This window comes from Mustelus asterias, unplaced genomic scaffold (genome assembly GCF_964213995.1).
Source record: "Mustelus asterias unplaced genomic scaffold, sMusAst1.hap1.1 HAP1_SCAFFOLD_1468, whole genome shotgun sequence".
Classification (NCBI taxonomy): Eukaryota; Metazoa; Chordata; class Chondrichthyes; order Carcharhiniformes; family Triakidae; genus Mustelus; species Mustelus asterias.
This window is the reverse complement of record NW_027591413.1, coordinates 76,799-84,231: the sequence shown is the minus strand read 5'-3', so window position 1 is coordinate 84,231 and position 7,433 is coordinate 76,799.

Sequence of the window (7,433 nt, the reverse complement as noted above, 5' to 3'; positions counted from 1 at the left end):
TAACTTGATGTTGTGTCTCTGTACCCTGTTTGAGAGCAGATTTCCAATCCATCTGTCGAAGGAGCAGCGCTCCGAAAGCTAATGGTATTTGCTACCAATAAACCTGTTGGACTTTAACCTGGTGTTTTTAAAACTCTTACTGAGGACAACATAACCATGCAGCTCTCACGAACCCCCAGAGACCAACACTGAGCCTTGGCTTCAGGGACAAAATGGCTCTCGGACCAATCAAGGAAAATTGGTTGAGTCATCCATGTGCACTTATTGATTGGCCTTGTGAATAACATGGAAGACTCTGATCCCTTTGAAAAATGTATACATCTGACTGTTACCAATAACACATGTACACATGCCCTGCTCTTTGACCTTCTTCCAATATTATCATGGAAAATTCATCCAATATGTCTCTGCAGCTTCATGGTCAGCGGAGGTTACTTCACCATTTACTTTCAGCACACACACACTGCCACCCTGACGCTCAATGACATTGTGTCGTCAGGCCTAGCTCTTTATGGAACACTTTCGCTTAGGCCATGGTAATGAAGTGATCCAATGGATATATTGAACTCTGACAGTGTCTGATTCACTCTAATAATACTTTGTCTACATGGACAGTCTTTGACTGATGGAGGGTTTTCCTATTATCCATCAATTTGGGCACATCACTGTCAGAATAACATTTAATTTCTCCATTTGCTTCTTCAGATCATAAATGGTTGATGTACCAACACGATTCTATTTGCTTAACCTTTTCCCTGAGGTGCCTTTCTCCAGACGTATTAGTAACTCTACTTTCTGCTTTGTAGTCAGTGTAGTCTTGGTGCTCCTGCCAGCCACGGGACTTTTGACATGAAAGCGCTCATAATAAAGTCTTGAATTATACAGAGAGACATGTTCGAGCAATGGTTAAACTGCGTGTGCCGGTTATGGATATGGGAATCTGGGACTTGACAAAATACTCTGTGCGTCAATTACAAATTGTATCATGTGTTGTCATCGTCAAGTGTAACCGACTTTTGAGACCCTCCTGGTTCTGGGACACTGGATAAGGGGTCCAATAGCTGTACCAGTTTACAAGGGGGATGATTCTCATTCAAATTAACTGCACAGAATTCTGGGAAGTAGCCAAGCAGTGCTGAGGTCAAAGATTTTGGAGACACTTGTATGGGAATGGTGACTTAAATCAGCTGATGAAATATTAGCCAATCATTCCAGCATGAATTGTGAAATCAGCTTGAGCTATAAGTGTGACACATAAGAGGTGTATTTGCAACACATGTAGTGTGTGCAGTATTCCTGTTATTACACCACTGGTGAACAATAATCTGATGAGAATTCTACCTCAGCATCCAGCCCAATGTTTCGGAAAATTATGATTCACTAAATTTCAGGAGGGTTGTCCATCAACTATACTCCATTGATATACTTGGCCTCGCAGTATCAAGCTTCATTACCCAGAGTAACAATTGGATGGTGTTTGGGAAAATTAAGATTCCCTAAATTATAGGAGGGTTGTCCTTATTCTTGAAATGCGTTGGGATTCTCGATTATGTCTCTGAGGTCAGAATGGCAGCATTTAACACATTTAATTCAACCAAGGCATTAGCACCCTGATTCTGAGTCTGGGATTGATCCATTGAAATTTTGAAAGGAAACATTTCTCAAGAGGATTTGGATTTCATAGCAGGTCATTGCTGAGATCTGCATCAGCTGGATAACGTTTGACCAGCCAGAGGTTCTAATGGCTGAATTGTACAATCCTCTCCTGAGGCTTCAGCAACCACAGGAATGGAGAGGAGAAATGGAAAAGCCGTGTCCACATTTCCCCTCACATCCCACATGGCTCAGAAATTCAGATGGAGCTCTTGCTGTGGGATCTAGTGATTGAAATTAGGTCGTATTTGCCAAGGACGGAAGGAAAAGGCCAGCCTCGTAAAACCAGGAGGCATGAATGGAAGTGGACGAGAAAGCGAGCAGGAAAATTGTGGTCTCTCAAACATGGGAAAATTGTTTCAAGAAGTTCAAAGCCCGCAGGATGTCGGGAAAGTGCGTGACATAACTCGTTCAGGAGCAGTGACTCGCACTCTTACTTTCACAGCATTTCCCAGCACAGCTCCACAAAACACCCCTTGCACATCCATTCATTCCTGTCTCTCCAGACACTTCCTCACATCCTCATCTGAAAAGCCAAAGTGCTCACTCAGCCACATCATTATGCCATCACAGCCGTGTCTCACTCTCACCCTGCACTGACACTAACTTTGTTTTCACTCCACTCAATGGATTTCTCACTCTCACAATTCTCTATTCCCACCCCTTTCAGTTTGACTCACAAATTCTACTACTTCAGATATTTATCTAACTTTCCAGTAAAAGTTGCAATGTTCTCATCCCTCAACCATTCCCAGCAACATAGCATTTAGATAGAGGTCTGTGGGAAGGTAATTGCTGGCCGTCAATTAAAAATAAATTAAAGGATGTAGAGCGGGCACTGTGAAAAAGATTGGGACACAGAGGATGATGACGTGAGGAGATTTTCAATTGTCCTCCATTCCTCCTTAGCTTTCGACAGGCAATGATTGGTTTTGGGTTGGGATTCGATCCCTCTTGTAATTGATCCCCTTGCCTTTGATACTTCATTTCTCATCATTTCACTCTGTGGCAGTCTGGCCAAAACCCAATTTCTTCACACGAACCGTGTACCTGCAGCAGAAGAAGAAATTAGACACAGAAAATACTGGAAAGTATCAAGTATAACAACAGGTATTTTATAGCTTCCCTCAAATAGTAAAACCATTCACCCCATAAATACTGAAGATTCTGAGTGTAAAACGGATTGGCTTGTTAAATTTCTTGTAATTGTACTGGTGTCAGCTCAGTATGAAAAGCAGAAGATTCCATAAGTTCTGGAGTTGAACAACTTACAACTTCTTCAAACCATTTCCCAGTTTCTGCCTCTAAAGCTTTTCGTGCTAAGTGTCTGAATGAAGAATTTCTTCAACTCTCCACACTTCCTTTCTCACGTCTGAGTGCTCGGTGTTGGTGGACAATTTGAGCAGCTGAATGTTGATGTGTTCACTCTGCCCTTATTTAGTCATTCATTCCATCCCGTCACTACATTCAATATCAATCAGTAACCTCAAGAGGAAGGTTCTCAACTACCTGTAAAAATAAACATTTTACAGCACCAACCTTGTGAGTGCCAGCTGGCTACCAATGTTCCATTGTTCAAGCTCCCTTCGCAAAACAAAATGTTCAGACCTTCTGCACATCCGCTTTCACTCCTAAAGGTAACAACCAGAGAGTAAGGGTCAGTGCAGCTCCATTCTATCTCTGGAACGGGGTGTGAAGCCTCCTGTCTCTAATTTATCCAGTTTTCAAACCCAATGAAATGTGTGATCTCACTGTGGTACCACAGTTTCACTCATTTAAAGGGCCTCATCCTGATGCGGGTCTTGGGGAAACATCCCTGGGTTTCGCTTTGCCGTCATGATAGAAGGAGCTAGAATGTAAAAACAAATTCAGCGAATGAGAGGAGGGACAGACCTTAATGAGAATATTAGCCTTCTCCCAGCCACATTCCCCGAGTAAAGGATGAACCCAATGTTCCAACATCCTGTTGAGTTTGTGGAGCTGAATGCTCCAGATCATCAATGATGCCGGAGACATTGATCAGGACCACTGAGGCTGGTCTTTAACCATGGCTGGGGAATTGATTACTGCCAATTGGAAGGTTTATCTGGCCGTTTCCAATTCACGCTGCACTATACATGTTGTTCAGATCAAGACTTTTCAATAAGTTGCTGCCCACGAGAAGGACAATAGTTGATGAACCACTTCTGTTCAGATTTATTGTGTACAAGTGGAGGGGAGAGTGGAGAAGGTGGTAGATACCTTCCTGAACCTTTAGTGTGTGGCACAGTAAAGGAAGGCACTACTGCCCACAATTCAGACTCACGCCAGTCATACAGCTGCAAACATATACACAGCACGGAGTGAGCACCAAATTCAAGGACCGATAGCAGCCAGTCAGTGAGAGACATACCTGAGAGTTGGGCTGTGTGATCATCATTACCCAAGTTCCAGGACCCAGACTCTCTATGAGCAACAATATAGAAGTTTTATTAGCAACCACAACTTCAACTAATGCATGCTACTCTGCATCAATATTACTGGCTCTGTTATAATGAGCGCATTGCTCATTATCATGTTCACAAATTACATTGCAGGGTAATGATGTCGAGCCAAGCCATCCAATGGCTGCACCTTTCTGTTTAATCAACTGGTCGATGCCATTCCAATTGGTCACGCCCGCTTCGAAAAGTAAACCTGTTCATGTCATCTTAGCCGCCCACCTTCACTCCTAGGCAGTTAGTAAGAGTCTGTGAGTTCCACTGGAACTGGCTGTGCTGATGAACCTACTGTGATGTTTAATCTCAAGGTGATGCTCAGTATTAGAGCGAGGCTTGCTCTGTAATATCATGAAATATCAACCAATCAAGGGCCTTGGCTTGATGGACAAACACACTTGGGTTTCACTGGGTCACAATCAGAGTGAGAAGATTACTTTTCTCTCAAAAGGTTGTGAACTGTTTGGAACTCTCTTCCCCAGAAAGTGGTGGAGGACAGGGGCAATAAACATTTTGAAGGCAGAGGTAGATAGATTCCTGACTAACAAGGGAGTCAATGGTTCTCAGAGGTAGGCAGAAATGAGGCACATTCAGATCAGCCGTGATCTTACTGAATGGCTGCGGAACAGGCTCGAGGACCCGAATGGCCCACTTCTACTCCTAATTCATATGTTCGTATCAGTTAAAATAAAAACTTTCCGTATGGATACATCGCAGTGGACATGGCAGGTAGGGCAATGGTGTTGGGATTGATTGCCTTTTCCATGTCCTCCTGCTGGGTAAACAATGTTTAAAATTGCTTCTGTATCCTTTGAATCAGTGTTTGTGCTTTTGGGGATTTGGAACACTGTAGCGCAGAATACTCGGGATAATCAGTGGTGCCAGCTAACATTGATCATGATCTATTGGTGCTGGCTTGGTACCGGAGGCAGAGGTGCCAATCAGTGCTGTTGGGGGAAGCTGAACCAAAATCTTGCTGGAATATATGTGTTGTTGTAGCCGACGATTCACAACAAGTTCAACCGAGAGAAAGGTTGTGGAAGATGAATCATTTTCATTGTGTAGATTCAGTGAGCAGGGGACAGATGTCTTCCTGCAATTTTAGAGTGAATCCAGCAAACATTGAACATTTCTGCCAAGCTCTAGAAATCTCCCAGCCAATCCTATAGGAGAGGATGTTTGGAAGCTGAATCCAATACTGAACAAGGTGTGAGCATTAAACTCAGATTGGAAGCGAGATGGTCAGTCAGGGTCTGCAGACAAGGTCCAGAGAGTGCGGTGAATAACCGTCAGAATACGAGGCTCTGAGTACCCGACTACCTAAGAGCAATGACGTGAAAGATTTACTCGAGGCAATAAAACACAACTATTTCATCTTGCAGCAGTTTAACGCAATTTGTTGGGTCATTTAGAAAATTAAAATTAAAGTACAACTATAGTAAGACAAACCTTTCAATGTCCCATTGAATCAACCTGTCGTTGGCATTGGTCACGCTCCTTTCACTTATTCAGATCTTCCAACCACCCACATTGACACCGAGGTAGATCAGCCAGTCAGTGCAGCTCCACTTCCTTCACATCAACTGATTATTCAGCCTCCCGATTCAAACTGAAATGCTTACAAAGCTATTGGAATCTCTGATTTCCCCGTGATACACATTGTGACGGGGAGACTTGCACTGTGATGTCAAGGGTTAATGCATTTGTTCAAGGGGTCACATATTGAAAATAATCCTCAGCACCACAGGACATAAACAAACGATCTCGGTCCCAGTGCTGCACGACTCTACCAGTAGCTTGAATCATCTATGTCCTCCTCTCACACTGTCCTCAAGGTGCTGCTTGTCTGTCCCGCTGTCCCACTGTCCTCCTCTCACACTCTCCTCAAGGTGCTGACTGTCTGTCCCGGTGTGCCCCTCTCACAGTCTTCTCAAGGTGCTGACTGTCTGTCCCGGTGTCCCAGTCTCCTCCTCTCTCACTCTCCTCAAGGTGCTGCTGATCTGTCCCGGTGTCCCACTGTCCCCCTCTCACTTTCTCCTCAAGTTGCTGCCTGTCTGTCCCGGTGTCCCAGTGTCCCAGTGTCCCCCCTTCTCACACTCTCCTCAAGGCGCTGCTTGTCTGTCCCGCTATCCAGTGTCCCCCTCTCACACTCTCCTCAAGGTGCTGCTTGTCTGCCCTGAAATCCCAATGTCCCCCTCTCATACTCTCTGCAAGGGGCTGCTGGTCAGTCCCGGTGTCCCAGTGTCCTCCTCTCACACACCCCTCAATATGCTAACTGTCTGTCCCACAGTCCCCCTCTCACACTCTCCTGAAGGTGTTGCTTGTCTGTTCTGGTGCCCTACTGCCCCCCCACCCCCCTCACACTCTCTTCAAGGTGCTGCTTGTCTCTCCCAGTGTCCTCCTCTCACAATCTCCTCAAGGTGCTGCTTGTCCGTCCTGGAGTCCCACTGTCCCTCTCTCACACTCTCCTCAAGCTACTGCTTGTCTGCACCGGTGCCCCAGTGTCCTCCTCCCACTCTCTCCTCAAGGTGCTGACTGTCTGTCGCGGTGCCCCAGTGTCCCCCTCAAACACTCTCCGCAAGGCGCTGTCTGTTCCGGTGTCCCAGTTTCCCCCTCTCACAATCTCCTCAAGGTGCTGCTTGTCTGTCCTGGTGTCCCCCGCTCACAGTCTCCTCAAGGTGCTGCTTGTCTGTCCCTGTGTCCCCCTCCCATACTCTCCTCAAGGTGCTGCTTGTCTGTCCCGGTGTCCCACTGTCCTCCTCTCACATTCTCCTCAAGGTGCTGACTGTCTGTCTCGGTGTCCCAGTGCCCCCCCTCTCGCACTCTCCTCAAGGTGCAGACTGTCTGTCTCGCTGCCCCACTGTCCCCCTCTCACATTCTGCTCAAGGTGCTGACTGTCTGTCCAAGTGTCCCAGTGTCCCCCTCTCACACTCTCGTCAAGGTGCTGACTGTCTGTCCCGGTGAACCAGTTTCCCCTCTCACACTCTCCTCAAGGTGCTGCTTGTCTGTCCCAGTGTCCAACTGTCCCCCTCTCACACTCTCCTCATGGTGCTGACTGTCTGTCCCGGTGTCCCAGTGTCCTCCGCTCACACTCTCCCAAAGGTGCTGCTGACTCTGTTTAGGTGTCCCAATGTCCCCCTCTCACACTCTCCTCAAGGTGCTAACTGTCTGTCGCGGTGTCCCAGTGTCCCCCGCTCACACTCTCCGCAATGTGCTGACTGTCTGTCGCGGTGTCCCAGTGTCCCCCGCTCACACTCTCCTCAAGGTGCTGCTGACTCTGTTTCGGTGTCTCGGTGCCCTTCT